Below are 19,384 nucleotides of genomic sequence, written 5' to 3' on the forward strand. Positions count from 1 at the left end.
AAAGAAAGTATTTAGGGGACTGAGAAAATACAACAGAAACCAGACACAGAAATAAACCAGATATCACTGAAAATGTAAGGATCCATTATGGTAAGTGGAGTATGTCTGTAGGAGGCAGAAAAAGAAATTTATTTTCCTATCTAGAAAGGTAATGAACCTTAATAATGTTTTGCTAAGCTAGAGAGAGAGTGAGGTTCAATTCAAATGTGAATTCTATTTTTTTAAAGAGCAATTATTACTTTAAGCAAATTGAAAACTTTATACACTCTCAACACTATGGCAAAAAAGGATTGGATTCTAATTTAGGTATAGGTTTTACTCACAAAAAAAATACTACTTCCAAGGCTCATCCTGGCAGATACTCAGTTCCTCAAAGTGTAAACTTCATATCTGAAAACTGTCAAATATTCAATGGAGCCAGACTTGATAATTCCCAAAATCTACCTGCAAGTTGGACTTTATACATGTCAGGGGAGGAGGATATTACACTGGTCCAAATAAAATTTCTTGTATGTTCGATCCTTTTTTTTCCCCCGCAATCATATGAACGAGTTCATTGTCAATGACATTTTAATAATACTATTATAAAATTATGTATCTCTAGAATTGGTTACACTAGGATGATACCCACTTTATCACAAAAGAAGAAACTTGAAACACTTTTAGTGGACCAAATTACTCAAAATACCCTTGGGAGGTGGTCTATCAAAATGTTTCCATTATTTCACGTACCTTTTGGACTATGGGTTAAAAAAGATGAGTAATCTCATCAGCAGAGGTGATGTGACTCAAAAATCCCACTGGATATGCACTTTGACTAGTAATGTGAGAACAAGTGGCAATCCAATCTTTTCTCAAGCTTTCTAGCATTTGCAACCACCACTGTAACTTCACTTTTGATATGCAAAGTTTTAGCACCAAATATAACAAATGACATTCACAGATATCCTTTATGCATAATCTTCTATCATCCATTATCTTTCATGCGTGCAAGGTTTTATAGATCATACTTAGTAGATTGTCTACTAACTCTGAAACAGGAAACCTATTTCTTAATAGGATGGATGCCAGAATGAATAAGATGTGGGAACTACCTACTGTTCTCTCATTTGCTACAGTAGGTGGATTGCACTTCAAATTCTGTGTTGGATGTTTTGAGAGGCAAGGAAGAATCCATTTATATATCAATGTTAAATTAAATTTATTTGGTTTATCCACACAAAATAACTTCTTTTTAAAAATAAATGTGGAATATGTAATCTAAAAACATTTTTATCAGTTTCTTTCATTATTTTGTATGTAGTTCTAATTCTCTTGGTAAATGCTATATCCCACTTCTTTACTATTAATGTATTGTTTTTTGTTTCACTTTGAGAACAATTTACTATTTCTGTAGCACTGCATTCTGTAATTTTATCAGTTGTATTTTACTACCCTCTACACCTGCAATTTCTTTCAGATAAAAGTATTATCAGTTTATTCTCCAAAAGAACAACTGGAGGGAAGGAAACAACATTATGAGAAAAACATGTAACATATTTGCAGATCACATTGGTACAGTAAGTTCAAATGTAATTCTTAACCTACAAGCTAATCCCTAGAACACAGCTGTCTGTCTTCATATTTCCATCCATTATCATATGATAATGGATGGAAATATGAAGCATACTGTTAGGTGTTTCTATTGTTTTTATTCATTTTGAAACAAAAATGAAATGATATTCAATGATTCAATAACAATTTCACAAGGGCACAAAAGTTTTTCCATGGAACAGCAAAAAGAATTAAAAGCATGAGTGTGTGCACAACACAAGGGTTCAATACGGTTGTTGTTGATAATTTATATTGTGAGCATCTTATTTCAAGACAGCAAATTGAAATAAAAACACCACTATAAATGTACACCAGTATCCCTTCACAATTACTCTAAATCTGGATGGATCAGACTGTAAACATGACTTTATATAGGTAGTCTGCCTCCTTTAAACCAGTTAGTTCGCGATTTCATTAATGCAGCTCCTTTGCACTGCATGAGAATGAAATGTTACTACACAAACAAACAGAAAATTCAAAACTCACTAATATCAATAACTAAACAGGCCTGTGGGTGCCAATACACGAACAGGCTTGTCCGATGGCAAAGGCTAGCACGTAAGTCAAAATTAGTGTCGCAACATTGTAACAATTACGCTAACTAAATTACATCTTCACTCAACATCACGATAGTACTGCTGAGAAATAATTATTCACTCTGAGCGAAATGATGTAGAAGGCGTACCTATGAACACTGCATATATGTACAGAAGTGTCCGAGTTCAAAAACTAACTCTAACGGGCGAAAGTACAGTTGGCATGCCCTCAGACAAATATGCTCGTGTATAGGTATATCTTAATTTCACAAGAGGGTGGCAGAGTCTTAATGTCACTGGAAGATCCACTCAAAATTTTGTCGATGGCTGAGATTTTCCGTTACACTTTTGTAGGAATAGACTGAATATAATGCTGACAAACAAAAACTACCGCAACTTGAGATATTTACGCCGAATTTCGAAAACACATTACGCACGAAGTTGGTGTCAATATTGTTAGAATAATTGTATAAATAAAACTCAAACAAATACCTTGCTTAAATATTAATCACACACAACAAACTTCTTGATTTATAAATTGTTCGCATAACGATTAACAAAATCGTGGTTATTGAAAATATAGACTGCAGCGCCCCAATTCGGAAATAATTGAAAAATTATGTTCAAAAACAAACCGGAAAATTATCGGATTTATTCCAAACCTTTACGTCGTCGTATACCCTAAATACAGTATTATATAGAGTACAGTACTTCACATTTTATGAAGGATATTAGACTTATTTAAAATCTAATTTTAAGATTATACATGTATTACATATGGAGAGATAAAGATGATTTCGATGAAAGCAGCAGCATACCAGTCGTAACATACCGTGATCACCGCGTCCAACTTTTTCGACCCTTTTAATCACTAATTTGTTTTTAATTATCTTTTTCCTTAATTTTATCATCTGCATATATTTATTTCTCTCACTATATTGTCCTGTTATCCTGCCTGTTTTTTTTTTTTTTTTTTTTGCGTTGTTAACTTTCCAGAGCGTCAGCCGCTGTTCAATAAGCATATTAGTACCATCCAAGAGCTATCTTATCTGTCCACATGTAATATGTCCATAAATTAGCATTAGCATTACCACTAGTAAAGGCATATGATGCAAGAAAGCAAGCTTATGCAGCATCAACCAAAAAAAAAAAAAAAAAACCCTCCCATTTCACCCCTCCGTTCGTTCCAAGTCAAATTTATTCAGGCTATCAACTTCCACAACAAAGGATGGAAGTCTGTTCCACCAACCAACCATCCGCTGGGTAAAGGCAAACTTCCGCAATTCTATCCTACATCTGTCTATCCTCAATTTGAATTTATCCCCTTTCAAATGATTATTCTGTACAAGAGGAAGAATTCCATCAGCATTGAGCATGCTTAAACCATTCAAGGCTTTATACACCTCAATCAGATCATGTCGCAGGTACCTATTCTCCAGACACTGTAATTTGCAAAATTTAAGCCTCTCTTCGTAAGAGCAACCCTTTGTTCCATTCGCTAATCTTGTTGCCCTTCTCTGTACTCGTTCCAACAGCTCTACATCCTTCTTAAAATGAGACCTCCAGACCTGTATACAGTACTCAAGGGGTGACCTGACCATAGCCTTATCTAAGGGGATAATCACCTAATTATCCCTGCTAGAAAAATTCCTATATATCATTGACAAGACACTATGAACTTCTCTTGCAGACCGTCTGCACTGATCAGAAAATTTCATATCTGCCTGCACAATTACCCCCAAATCCTTTTCGTTCTCTACCACTGTCAGTGTAGTACCACAGAGTTTTTTCTAGATCCTGTTGCAGCAGCATAGTGTCATTAGCGTCCTTAACAACCCTACCAACCTTCGTATTGTCTGCAAACTTGGACATTAAGCTTGATATACCATCATCAATATAATTTATAAACACAGAAAACAACAATGGACCAATACTGAACCCTGAGGGATAATAACGTTATTAGTCCACTAATAACGTTAGTCCATGAGGAGCAATGTAGTATCCATTGATTACCACTCTCTGTCTTCTCCCATTCAACCATCACTTTATCCATAGCAGAAATTTTCCTCCAATGCCAGACTGCTCGAAATTGTGCAGCAGTCTTTCATGTGCAACAGTATCAAAAGCCTTTCTAAAATCCAAATATGTGATATCAAAATTATTCCCTGCATCCAGTTCCTTTGTGACCACATTATAGTATCCAATCAAATTGGTCAGGCAAGACTTTCCCTTAACAAAAGCATGCTGTGTCAGAGCAATAACTGAAGTCTTCTCTATACAAATTTTTGTAACATCCTGCAGTGCTTCTTTAACCAGTGCCTCCATTAATTTTCCTGGAACAGAAGCTAAACTAACAGGTCTATAATCACTTATGTTGCCCTTTGATTCTCCTTTGTGAATTGGGGTCACATTTGCATATCTCCAGTCTATGGGTACCTCCCTTGAGTCCAAAGAAGCGCTCATAATTATAACTAAGGGTTTACTTACTTCCTTTGCTGCCTCCTTTATTATAACTGGATAGATCACGTCCACCCCGGGCGCTTTTTTTATATTTATCTTCAATAATTTCTCCTCCACTTTCCTCTCGGTTATTACAAAATCATCCAGCTCACTGCCAGAGTTTACTTCACCTCTGGCATTCCCCTCCCTGAAAAACTCCTCATGGGTGAATGTAGAAGCAAAATACTCATTTAGTTTGTTCGCTGCCTGAGCAGGACCATCAACAGTTGACCTGTGAATATCCAGTGGACCAATCTGATTCATCCCTTTCCTGCTAGAGTTTACATAGGTAAAGAACCCTTTGTTGTTTTTCTTTGCATCCTTTGCCAAGGATTTCTCATAATCTGCCTTTGCCTGCCTAATTTCCTTTGTGACTTGGTTACAGACCAGCTTATATCTATTATAGGCTTCCATGTCACCCATTAATTTATATGTATCCCATGCTTCTTCTCTGCCACATGTCTCATTAGTTCATTTGACATCCATTTAGGCCTAAACCTTGAACAATACTTCTTAGTTGATATGTAAAGCCTAGTAACTGCCAGATATATTCTTTGAATGCTTCCCATTTTGAATTTGCTGTTGGTAACACCATCAGTTGGTTCCATCGTATAGAATTTAAATACTGTATCAGCCCACTGTAGTCACATTTACGAAAGCAATAACCCTTCCCTTTACCCCTGATGGTAGTTACCTCTTTGAGTAAATCCAACTTCAGAACACTGTGATCACTGCCATCTAGTGGTTCCTTTATCTGCAGATTCTTAATGCATGAAGAATCACTACTGATAATCAGATCAAGAGTATTACTCCCTCTAGTTGCCTCCCGAACATGCTGACGTAGAAAACAATCATCCAATAAATCCAAAAAACCTTGCTAGTGTGTGAGTGACCAACCCACAAATTCCAGTCAATATCTGGGAAATTAAAATCCCCCATTATAAGACTCACTGATTTACTGGCCCACTCCATTTCTCTGTACAGTTTCTTATTATACTCATCTGAGTCGTTAGGCCTATAGCACACTCCTACTTTCAATTTTGATCTCCCAATGCTTATGTCACACCAAAATGACTCGACACTGCACTGTCCAGCGATGTCGGCTGGCTTCGCTTCCTTGGATTTTATGTGTTTCTTAACTAATAGTATAACCCCTCTTCCCTTCTCATCTTGTCTATCCTTCCTGTACACATTGTACTCCCTCAAATTCCAGTTCTGCATTCCTTATATCTGTGTGACCCCACGTCTCTGATATCCCAACAATATCTGCCTCTGATGTTCTGAGCAATACCTTAAATTCATCAAATTTATTTACCAAACTCCTAGCATTGGGGGACAAGCAAGTATACATGCACGTGTTCCTATTCTTAGCTACCCTAACACAACCCCTGTGTTTACTTGTACCGCAATGACTCCCAGCAGTCTCTGAAATACCCTGCATCTTGTTTTCCAGGCTGCTGCTCATTCCAATAGAAGCAGTGCAAGAATCACTTTCACCTCTGCCAATGGCTACTGTTAATCTATTAGTCCTTGTATCCCCCACGTATTCCCCAAGCTATCCTCCCATGCTAGCAGTTTTCCGACCCACCTAACACTGCCTCAATTGCATCAGCCAAAATTGAGTGTGTTCTCTGGTGAATTTGTCTATTCTGCTAAACAAAAAACACTGCTATCACGCCTGGGAACCACAATTCAGATCAGACTGTAAACATGACTTTATATAGACAACACAGTGAATAAAACCGATAAAAGTTCCTCACGTGATTGAATAGGGTTTGAACCCTGGCCTTTTCCACTCGATCTGGTGTGTAACCACAGTGCTAACCACGCAGACACTCAAGCAGGGTAGGTTTTTTCTTTCAAACTCTACTGAACTGTTCTTATTGCTATTCTCCCATCTCTTGGATGCTTTTTTCCATGGTGGCTAGCATTATAGTTAAATTGCCGCTCTTCAACATCGTAAGGAAAAGGCCTTGGTTCGAACTCATATCGGACAGAAGCATTTTTTTCTTTTCCTTTTTCCATTGTGACCCAGTAAGTAGATCTCACCTACAGATTGTATGATTCATCCTTGGAAACTCGTTAGCAGAAGAATATTCGCAATTACAGAGAAAATGCAACAACGCCAACTGTCTTTATCTGACTTGGCACATGATATCATTAACGATTACAGGTGAACCTCTTCTTTCGTGCAAGAGAGGAGTTCACGGATAATCCTTACACGTTCATATCTGTTACTTTAATTGCACTCTTAATTTAATTGCATACGCCATGACATTACAAAAATAATAACATTAGTCCACGAAAATCAGCGTCCATTGATTACCACTCTCTGTCTTTTCCCAATCAATCATCCCTTTATCCATAGCAGCAATTGCCCTTAATGCTACACTGCTCCAATTTGTACAACAGTTTTTTATTAGCAACAGTTTCAAAAGCTGTCATGAAATCCAAGTACAGTATATATCAGAATTATTTTTTGCATCCAGTTCTTTTGAGACAATATCATAGTATCCAATCGAAATGGTCAGATAAGACCTCCCATTAACAAACTCATGCCGTGTCTGACCTATACCTGCAGTGTTATCAAGGCGATCTGCAATGCTTCTTTAACTAGCTTCAATGTTTTCTCTGGAACAGAAGTTAAACTCACAGATCTGTAATTACACGTGTCACCCTTTGATCCCCTTTATCAATTCGGGACACATTCGCTCATCTGCAGTCTGCGGGGACCTCCCCTGAGTCCAAGGATGCTATCGTAATTATGATTAAGGGTTTGCTTACTTCCTTTGGACACCTTTATCAATTGGGGGCACATATGCTCATGTCTGCGAGGACCTCGCCTGAGTGCAAGGATGCTCTCATAATTATGATTAAGGGTTTGCTTACTTCCTTTGCTGCCTCCTTTAATAAAGCTGGAAGGTCCTGTCCACCCCAGGTGCCTTTCTTATGTTTAACTTCAGGAGTTTCTCTTCCACTTTCCTCTCACTTATTACAGAATCATTTAGCTGGCTGTTACATTTTGATAAACTTCTGGCCTGCACTTTCCTAGTAAATTCCTCATAGGTGAATGTAGATGCACAATACTCATTAGTTTTTCAGCGACCTGAGCAGGACCATCAACAGTCGAACCATTGATATCATGTGTGCCTATTTGATTCATCCCTTTCCTTCTAGAGTTTACTTATGTAAAGAAGTCTTTAATGGTTTTCTTTGCATCCTTTTCCAAAGATTTCTCATAAACTGCCTTCGCTTGCCTAACCTACTTTATGACTTGATTACAGAGTATTTATATGCAACTATGTCCATCTGAGATTCGTTTAATGCTAAACCTTGAACAGTATTTCGTAACTGGTATGTAAAGCCTGGTAGCTTCTGTGATTAATTCCTTGAATGCTAACCATTTAGAATTTGCTGTTGGTAACATCATCAGTTGGCTCCACTGTATAGAATTTAAAAACTGTCTAAGAACACTAGCCACATTTACGAAAGCAAAAACCGTTCCCTTTAGCCCCGATGCCAGTTACATCTTTAAGTAAACTCCACATTGCTACAATATGATCACTGCCAACTAATGGTTCCTTTATCTGCAGATTCTTAATGCATGAATAATCACTGCTAATAATTAGATCAAGATATTACTCCCTCTGGTTGCCCCTCTAAGATGCTTCTGTAGAAAACAGTTATCCAAGAAATATACAAGTCTTGCTGGTCAGTAAATGACCAATCCACAAATTCTAGTCAACATCGGGAAAGTAAAATCCTTCATTATAAGACATTCTGATTTACTGACCCACTCTATTTCTCTGTATAGCTGTTTGATATGCTCATCACAGTCATTAGACCTATAACACACACCTACTCTCAATTTTGCTTTCCCAATGCTTGTATCACACCAGTCTGACTCAACATTGCACTGGTCATCCATGTCTACTGGATGCACTGCCTTTGATTTTATGTGTTTCTTAATTAACAGCATAACCCCTCTTCCCTTCCTATCTGGTCTGCCCTTTCTGTTCGTATTGTACTCCCCCATAATCAAATTCAGAAATTGTTTGTATCTGTGTGACATCACGTTTCTGATATTCGCATTAGTATTAGTAAAAGCATATGATGCAAGAAAGCAAGCTTATATAGCATCAGCCAAAAAAAAAAAAAAAAAAAAACCTCATTTCACCCATCCACTCGCTCCAAATATTTGTCTAGTTCTGCCTTGAATCTATTTAAGCTATCAACTTGTTCAACGACAGATGGAAGTTTGTACCAGCAATCAATCAACCACCCGTTGGCTAAAGGCAAACTTCCGCACATTTGGTCTGTGCTTGTTAACAGGAGATATTACATCTACAGGGATGGGATACACTTAAATAGAAGGGGCTCAAGAATATTTGCTGATATTATCGAGTCATTGTTAGGTAGGTTGGAAAACTGCTAGCTTGTGGGGATGACTAAAAGATTAACGGTAGCCGCAGGCAGAGGTGGAAATTATTCTTGCAGAATATTGCTGGGGATTTCAGGAACTGCTGGGGGTCATGAAACAAGTAAATACATGGGCTGTGTTAGAGTAACTAAGAGTAAGAACAGGTGCATGTACAACAATGCTAGGAGTATAGTAAATAAATTTTTTTTTTCTATACAGTGGGACTAACTGATGATGTTACCAACAGCAAATTCTAAATGGGAAGCATTCAAGGAAGTAATTTTGGAAGCTACTAGACTTTTTTGTTCCAACTAAGAAATACTGCTCTAGGTTCAGGCCCAAATGGATGTCAGATGAACTAATGAGACTGGTGGCAGAGAAGAAAAATGCATGGGATGCACATAAATTGTCAGGCGACACAGAAGCCTATAGTGGATATAAGCTGGTCTGTAATCAAGTCACAAAGGAGATTAGGCAAGCGATGGCAGATTATGAAAATCTTTGGCAAAGGATGCAAAGAAAAACAGCAAAGACTTCTTTACTTATATAAACTCTAAAAGGGGGATGAATCAGATTGGTCCACTTGATATCAATGGTTTTACTGTAGATGATCATTCTCAGATAGCTGCTGAGCTAAATGAGTGTTTTGCATCTACATTCACACATGAGGAGTTATTCCAGGAGGAGAGGGCCGGATGTTTATCAAACTCTAACGGGAAGTTAAATGATTTTATAATAACTGAAAGCAAATTGGAGGAGAAATTGTCGAATTATAATAATAATAGTAAGTTTCCATTAAGCTCAGCCATTCCCAGGGCCGAAGCCCATCTGGCTATTGACAAAACAGGATATAATTCTTAGGTTTTAGAACTCAATTAATTTTGAATAAAATAAACATCAAATGAACTGAAGTCAAACAACGTTAGTAAATTTTAGCTGCTTAGGCTTGGGTGAGACACAATTTAACTTGATCATGTCCGCCAATCTCAATCATCCGATTTTCTGTCTCTATTGCTAGGAAGCAGGTTTCCACTATTTAGATTTAAAGCATGTCGTCTCCTGAACACTGCACTTACATAATCATTGAAATAAGAAAATAGACGTCTGTCGGCGAATAAAACCCAGTCTTTCTTTATCCAGTATGCCGACAGATCTTTCCAACTTATATCTCAGATCGAGATAGCAGCGACATTCTAACATGACTCAGGCACCCCACAAGCACAAATCTCACTATTCCTTAGCCCACATTGTTTCAACCTTAATGCCAACCCATGGCCTGTGAGCAGGAATGTTGCATTTAATCAAAATTGCAACCATGTTTTTCTCTCGACATCTATAATATTAACTCATGGAAAAAAACATAAAAGTTGTTCGTCCTTGTTCAGTTTGTTCTCTTGCGATATCTCCATTATAGAATGTAAAAATCGCTCCTTTTCTGACTTAACATCATATTTTGTATAAAGTCTCTCTCTCTCTCTCTCTGTCTCTCTCTCTCTCTCTCTCTCTCTCTCTCTCTCTCTATCAGGTCATGGTGTTAATCCCATTATTTTTTTATTTACATTTCTCTTTGTATAACATGACATTCCTTCAAACAGAACCAGGAACTGGGCGGGAATCCTTCCAGATATAATATTTAAGGCCTCAGAGGAGACCGTCCGACACCCTCTTGTTGTCCTTAACAAAGCAAATCTTTGAGTCTGCAATAAATATTTTTGCATTACAACTTTCTCCACTCGATGTACCCAAACTCCAGAAGCATGCTTGACAATTCCCCTCACTAGGGGGAAGTTTCCACCTACTGGAGATGTGCAAATGTGTCTCCAATTCACAAAGGGAGATCAATGGGTGAAACGAGTAATTATAGACCTGTTAGTCTGACTTCTGTTCCAGGGAAAATAATGGAATCACTGGTTAAAGAAGCACTGCAGGATGATTTAGAAAAGACAGCAGTAAAAATTCAGGTACAGCATAGGTTTGTCAAGGGGAAGTCTTATCTGACTAATTTGATTGGATACTATGATGTGGTCACAAAGGAACTGAATGCAAAAAAATAATTTTGATTTCATATACTTGGATTTCAGGAAAGATTTTGATACTGTTGCACATGGAAGACTACTGTACAAATTTAAGCAGTATGGCATTAAGGGCAAGTTGCTGCTACAATGGATTAAAGGATGGTTCAGTGGGAGAAGGCAGAGAGTGGTGATCAATAGGTACTGCTCTACATGGACTAATGTTATTAGTGGTGTCCCTCAGGGTTAGGTGTTGGGCCCATTGTTGTTTTGTATATTTGTCAATGATATTGATGAAGGTCAATATCATTGATAAATATACAAAATGTCAAAGTTTTCAGATGATACAAAAGTTGGCTGGGTTGTTAATAACAGCATGGAAAAGTTGGGCGGAAAAGTGGCAACTGAAGTTTAACATTGACAAATGCAAAGTATCGCATATGGGTAACAGTAACTCCAGAGAAATGTAACAGCTATGTGGTGTTACACTCAGGGTAGTATAGAGTGAAAGAGACCTAAGGGTAATTGTGCAGTCAGATATGAAGTTTTCTAAGCAGTGCAGAGAGGCTGCCAGAGTAGGTCATGGAGTCTTGTCAATGATATACAGGAATTTTGCGAGCAGGAACAAGGAGGTGATTATTCCCTTGTATAAGGCAATGGTCAGGCCACACCTTGAGTATTGCGTATAGGTCTGGAGGCCTCATTTTAAGAAGGATGAAGAGTCGCTAGAAGGAGTTCAGAGAAGGGCAACAAGGCTGGTGAAGGGAACAAAGGGGTGCTCTTATGAAGAAAGGCTGAAGTGCTGCAAATTGCATCTTCTGGAGACTAGGCACCTGCGAGGCGAGCTGATTGAGCTGTATAATACCTTGAATCGATTGAGCAGGCTCAATGCTGATGGGATTTTCCTCTTTTTCAGATTATAAACTTGAGGGGGCCATAGATTCAAACTGAGGAAACACAGTTGTAGAATTGATGTGCGGGAGTTTACCTTAAGGTAAACATCCGCACATCTATTCTACAACTGTCTTTCTTCAGTTCCGCACAGGTTTAGCTGCGGGCAGTTGATTGTTGGAACAAACTTCCACCTGTTGTTTTGGAAGTTGACAGCCTAAATAAATTCAAGATAGAATTAGACAAACATTTGGAATGAAGGGATGAGTGAAATGGGAAGGGTTTTTTTTTTTTTTTTTTTTTTTTGGCTGATGCTGTATAAGTTTGCTATCTTGCATCATGTGCTTCTACTAATGATAATGATAATCTATCCTACAAGTGTCTTTCCTCAATTTTTTGAATTTATGCCCTTTCAGGCGATTATTCTGAGCAGGAGGAAGAATCCCATCAACATTGAGCATGCTCAAACCATTCAAGGCCTTATATACCCCAATCTGATCATCTCGCAGGTGCCTAGTCTCTAGACACTGTAATTTCAAAACATTAAGCCATTATTCGTAAGATTAACCCTTTGTTCCATTCACTAATCTTGTTGCCCTTCTCTGTACTCGTTCCAGTAGCTCTACATCTTTCTTAAAATGAGGCCTCCAAACCTGCATACAGTACTCAAGATGTGGCCTGGCCCTTGCCTTGTACAAAGGGATAAATATCTCCTTATCCGTGCTAGAAAAAATTCCTATATTTCATTGACAAGACATCATGAGCTACGCTTGCAGACGATCTGCACTGCTCAGAAAACTTCATATCTGCCTGCACAATTACCGCCAGGTCCTTTTCGTTCTCTACTACCGTCAGTGTAGTACTACACAGTTGATACATTACTCTGGGGTTAGTGCTTCCCATATGCAGTGTGTTTAACATTTATAAATGTTAAACTTCAGTTGCCACCTCTCAGCCCATCTGCTCAACTTTTCTAAATCCTTTTGCAGTCGCATGCTGTCATTAGTCATTAGTGTCATTAATAACCCTGCCAACCTTCGTATCGTTTGCAAACGTAGACATTAAGCCTGATATACCATCATCAATATCATTAATAAATACAGAAAACAACAGTTGACCCAACACTGAACCCTGAGGGACTTCAATATTAGCATTAGTACACGAAGAGCAATGTCCATTGACACGTTACCACTCTCTTTCTTCTCCCACTCAGCCTCCCTTTATCTATAGCAGCAATTTGCCTCAAATGCCACACTGCTCCAATTTGTGCATCAGTCTTCCTTGTGCAACAGTATCAAAAGCCTTTCTAAGATCCAAATATATGATTTCAAAATTATTCTTTCCATCCAGTTCCTCTGTGACCACATCATAGTATCCAATCAAATTAGTCAGAGTTGGTAATGGCAACGGCCGGGTGAGCTGGTGCATTGTCTGACAGAAAACGGATACCTTTGGTTAACATTCCATGCCATTTCACCTTCAAAGCATCGCGTAACTTTTTCAAAAGATTTCTTGAGTATTCTCCGGTAAGTGTGGAACCAGGAGTAGATAATTTGTCAGGTTAATCCTTTTCTCTCCCAAAACATGGACAACATCACCTTCTTCGCAGGTGGAGTGGTCTTTGCCTTTCTGGGATGTGGAGAGGAGGTGTTCTTTCACTGTTATGATATGTCTTTAGTCTCCGAATCATACTGGTTCACCCAGAATTCGACATTTGTCACCAACCTCTCAAAAAAAGTTCTCAATATCCGCATTATACAAGCCCAACAATTGGCGAGAACATTGCATTGGACACTGCTTCTGCAAAGCTTCAGCAATCTTGTAATCCATCGTGCAGAGACTTAGACATGTGCAGATGGTCATGTAAAATGCTGTGTGCAGACCCTTAACTAATTCCCACTGCATTTGCAATGAAATGAATTGCCACACTTCTGTGACTCAGCACCAGCTGCCCGACCTTTGCAACCTTCTCATTGTCTGTGGATGTTGACGGCCTTTCTTCTCTTGCTCGTCAAAGACACTTGTAGACCTCGCTGGAACTCCCGTTTCCACTTTTTTACAGTGTCATAGGAAGGACAGTTCTGCCCATACACAGCTTTCATTTCTTCGTCAATTTCCTGAGCGTTCTTGCCCTGCAAATTCAGGAACTTGATTACTGCTCGATACTCCACTTTATCAACCATAGCATCCTTCCTCGGATTCCGGGCTTCACCTCTGGTGTACGATCACCTATCGGAATGAAAGTTCACATGTTAGTTATTGAATATGTAGACAACGTATATTAAAAACGACATCATCTTACTGATATTTTAACTGGGTCAAGGTATGAACTTTTTGATACTCCCTTGTATGTATGTATGTATGACCTCTGCCAAGGCCACCTGGGCATAGTAATGGAGATCAAAATAAAGTTTGAAAGGATTGAATAGAGAAATATCAAAGAAAGGTGGGTCAGAATGTAGTTAAATAAAAGTAAGCGATGGAGACCGGGGGCCTACTAGAGATGGAAACAAGGAAAATTGGAGAAGGGGACTGGTCCAACGGGGAAAAAATGTGGGACACCGATGCTCCGATGGGAGCACCATATGAGGCTCGCATGCCAGGTATCACTCGAACCCCAGAAGGGTTTAGCAATTCATCCCACCAAGGAAGGGATCAGTAGTAAAGGGGTTACTAGCTGGTTCTAACCCAGACGAAGTTTGAATCATCCACCCCCCAAAGTGGCTTTTGTTAGAGTTATCCCACCCCGCAAAGGGGCTTTTGGTAGAGAGTTATCCCACACTCTAGCAGAGTGCCAAAAAAGTTCTACCCCAGCTGGGGTAAACAGGAGGTGAATCCCAGAAGGGTTATAGTCAAGTGCATCCTATTTATTGTTGTTCTCGTAACTTTCTCAAAGAATCACTGGCTAGATTGTCTCGGTCATTACCACAATAAGAATTCAGGCAAACCCATGAGAAAAGAAGAGTGGAGGTCAAGTGTAGGAACAGTATGGATGAAAGAGGAAGGCATAGAGGGGATATTAGGAGTGATGTCCTAAGGCAAAGTAGAACAGAGAAGCCTAGTAGGGAGAGAGCGATGAAGAAAGGTTTAAGTAAATCCAAAGGCAGATTCAGGAAAAGATAGAAAGTGCAAAACGTATGGTCAAATATTGACCTACAGAAAAACTACTGAGGAAAAGATCCCGCACCAAGAAAAAGGTTCTTGGTGTCAGCAAAATAATCCCACTCCTGTAATACCCAAGAGTCATTAAGTAGGGCTCTATACGTTTGTGTGTACGAGAGTCAGTTCTTGAATCAGCAGTATCAAAGCTTGATGACAGCATATAAAGCCCACGACGGAGAGTTAATCTTCAGCAAACCTTACTCGGAAGAGACGGCCCGAGTTTGTAATGTGCAAAGGTTTGCACTTAAATCCTACCTGGATGAGATAGGTATATCTCAGTCAGCAAGGAGAAGAAAAGTTTCAGGGAGCAGTGAAGGAGAAGTGTAACAGCAAAGGAGAAAGCTCAGTCCAGAAGATCTGTGAATAGTCATTGCCAGATATCAAGATAGATGGTACAATAAGAGATTTATTTGTCCCAGCCTTTAGTTTCTTCACGGAACCGTAAAAAAATTATATTCAGAAAGACCCAGTTCATGCAGCTTTTTTTGATGGAGTCATGTCTAGTTAGGAAATATGACATTTCTAGGTTTGATGCAAACCACTTGAAGGACCTTCTTGTCGATATAAGAAACTAAGGAAAGAAGCTGCCTGGTAATAAGACCCTTGTCCCCAGTTGACCAACAAGTCTACCAGATGGAGACGAGTTCTGCCGAAATGCGTTTTCTCTCTGCTTTGATATCCGAGTCGACCTATTTATGAATACCAAGGAAGGGAGGCAACTTGATTCTTGCGAATAGAGTAAAAAAATAAAAATAAAAAAATCTTTTATATTATGTTCACTTGGAAATTACCTATCAACTACGCATGTGTATTGTGTCTGTAAATTGGGTGTGTTCTCTGGTTGATCGATTTTCCGGCTTTGCTGTCTATGCTTGAGACTGACTAACTCAACCACAAAGTGAAAAATGCCTATAAAAGTTTATCGCGTCATCGACGGGATTCGAACCCGCGCCTTATTTAATCTAGTGTAGGGAGGACAGTAATGATACCAGTGTGCTACACGCGCAGACCGAACGGAGTAAATTTAACCTCGGAAAATGGCACGAAGATGCAAGCGAAGATTACCGGTGAGTACTTGTAGGGTAGCAGTAGAGGTTGGTCTGCACAACATGGGTCATATGGAGTAAGACGATTCTTTGTGTCTGTTCGAGATGGGTTTGGATGAATCGATTGTTGATCTAGTGGTATCATACTCTGTACCATAGAGAACAAATGGAATGAAAATGATAAAGTTCTTGAACTGAAGGGATTACCTTTCAGTTCATGAACTCTACCATTACCCTTCTACCCCCCCCCCACACACACACACCAGAGGTCTCCTCGCGACACGTGAAAACATGGTAGTAGACTACCTTGTCTTGTCACTTATTGCGTTCAGGTGAGGGATAAAGGATCAACGGTTGTCAAGGTTGACACCAAGAAATTTCACAGAACAGCAGATGGTGAATGACTGCTAACTAATCTTTATAGTTGGAGGATGACGGATGTTAAGATTTCCCTTCAGCATGAGGGTATTGACTGTTTGATGGAGATGTTAAGCTTGGGAATTGCCGTCTATGCATCCAGATAAGAGAAAACAATGTTGGCCTAAGTTTCCAATGTTGAGCGTGATGAACACTCAGTAAGCAGTACGAGGTCAGTTGTATAGAAAAAAGGGTAGTAGTGGGTTGGAACTACTTCATTAAACATTCTTCAAGTACCATATTCCAAGCATCACGTTCCAGGATGAATCCTTGGTAATACAACTGTATTTTGTTTTTATAGAGATCTTTCTGTGCTCAAAGGAGTTGGTGAGATACCGGTACAAGCCAATCGAACAGTTTGATTCCCTGGCCTTCTTAAGGACACTAGACCATCACACTCTATCAAAAGCTATGGAAATCGACAAAAATAGATCGTGTTGACTTAACAGTGAGTGAAATCTTTAAAAGAGCATCCACGGTAGAGAAACATAGTTCGAACCCATATTGATGATTGTCCAAATGATCGATCTGGACAATCATTGATTTTCTATTATAAAAGAGCCATAGCCTGGTAAGCAGAAGCCGTTAAAAAACTTTGACCAAGGTGGAAACAGGGAAATTTTGTAAATTTATGTGAATCCTGTAAGTTTAATGTGCGTGAAGCTATTTACGTTCATGCTGTAGTTTGGTTGGTTGTATCATTTTAGGCAAATCAGCAGCTTAGGCCATATTGCCCCTATAAATGGAATGGCCATATTGCGTCTGTAAATGGAATATGTTCTGTGGTCGATTTGCTTGGCATTATGATGAACCCCAGTTTCTTGGAGAAAAACCACGCCAACATGTGTAAAAGCCCATAAAAATTCCTCGCTTCATTGACGAGATTGGTATTCAGGTCTTTTCCATTCAGTGTGGGGAGGCTCGTCATTCATTTAACTGTGCTACCTGTTAGGATGTTCTGTCGCGAGTAGCACATTTGGTAGAATCGCCCCGTGACTTACTAATCAGTAAACGGTGTGATTCAATAAACAGTAGGGGAACATCAAATGACCTGCAAATCGGTAAACCGCGTTACCTAATCAGTATAGGAACATCGAATGAACCAGGTTATTGAAAAGTGAATATTAACCAAGTACATAAAAGTATTGCCAGTCTCCAAACTTCGTTGCTTCTAGTCAACTCGCCTGAGGAGCTAGCCATAAACGGAAAAATCAGAACTGAAAAGATTGTGTCTAGCTCCTCACTGACAAGAAGCACCGAATCAGCTATATGGGGAACGGCATTACGTTCCATGTACAGTAGTTGGTCAATATTTCAAAATTACTGGTTCATTTGATTAATGGGTCTCGTATTTGAGTATATACAATACAGTATATGCCACCTTTTTATTCAAAAAAGGTGGGCAACCTTTTTTGAATAAAAGGCCATATTCATTTTCGGAAATAGTGGAAAGGCCGCACCGATCCTTGGAACCACTACTTACGAAGTAAAACATACTTAATTATCAGTGTTAAATTTTATTACATATAACTATAGAAAAGGCAAATAAATTTCAATAAAACATACATATTTACAATATTGTCATCATAATACATCCACCTACATTTTATATGAACACAAAATTTTAAAAAATATAATTATAAAGATAATAAATTATTTTCTAAATAATTTAAAATAATTCAAATGAAAATTAATAGCAATTATTTAACATTCTCTCTGTGTATTATACAATAATAATTAGAAAAAAACTGTACTATTGTAAAAAATAATTTAATATGAGTTAACTAATGAGTTAAAGATTTGATGCTTTGGTGGTTGAGTTGTTTACCAAAAATGATGTCTCGGCTGAAACCACTTCTATTGCACATTTTTAATGAGCTAAACTCATCAGAATGCATTGGTTTCAGCCGAAACATCTTTTTTGATAATTAACTAATGAGATTTTTGGGTTTGTTTTTTATTAGATAACAATTGGATATTAGGCTCCATCTTAGTTGTACGCAACTTGAGTTGGTCTTCTAAATGAATATCAGATATCTGAGTCCTTAAGTGACTTTTAATTTGTGTAAGGTATGAAAAAGTTGATTCGCAACAACACGTTCCCCAGTTGTAGTTGCAAAGCAAGACAGCAATCGACGAGCATGTTGACGTAAACGTGGGTATTCAACTGCATTTTTCCATATTTCAATAGGATCTTTTTTTGTATCAAAAAAAGTCTTTATCATATTATCTTCTCCTAATTCAATTAATTCCATCTGTAGTTCCGTGGGTGCCATCAGGATATCAACTAAATGTGGCTCATATGCCAATTTCATTTTTAAAATATGTTCTTCGAAATCAGAAAATCTATCATTGTATTCTTCAATTAGCGTGTCCAATACGGTTATGTAGTCTTTGAAGTTGTCACATACAACATAAATCTTCTCCTTTAACATATTTTTTAAACGAGGGAAATGTTCTCCAGATATTTCTGATTTAGAGAAAAGAGTTTTGTAAAAATTAATTTTTTTCGAAATACCTGAATTGCCACATGTCATATATATGTCTTGTTTTTCCCCGCAAATAAACATTTAATTCATTTTGCTTTTCCATAATATCACACAAAAACGCAGCATTTCTACAAAATTCTTCATCTAATAAATCACATTCTTGTTGCTGTTCCTCTTAAAATATTTTAATTTGTTCTCGCAAAGCCAAAACTTTTACCAAAATTTGTCCTTTTGATAACCAGGGCACTTTACAATGATATGGCAAATCGACATTATATGTCTCATCATCCAATATAAGCATGCTTCGAAATTGGCGATG

The 19,384-nt window shown here is 38.3% G+C and overlaps 1 protein-coding gene across 1 annotated transcript in view; it reads right to left on the bottom strand.

Annotated features, from left to right (window-relative positions):
• Positions 1–2,708, bottom strand: part of LOC150087884 (uncharacterized) — a 295,573-nt gene extending 292,865 nt beyond the window's left edge. Inside the window, exon 1 of the mRNA XM_090369951.1 lies at positions 2,622–2,708. The gene's annotated coding sequence lies outside the window, so the exon portion shown is untranslated. The remainder of the gene's footprint in view (positions 1–2,621) is intronic.
• Positions 2,709–19,384: the final 16,676 nt, after the last annotated feature.

Source organism: Mastigoproctus giganteus, chromosome 3 (genome assembly GCF_048544385.1).
Source record: "Mastigoproctus giganteus isolate SK-2022 chromosome 3, ASM4854438v1, whole genome shotgun sequence".
NCBI lineage: Eukaryota > Metazoa > Arthropoda > Arachnida > Uropygi > Thelyphonidae > Mastigoproctus > Mastigoproctus giganteus.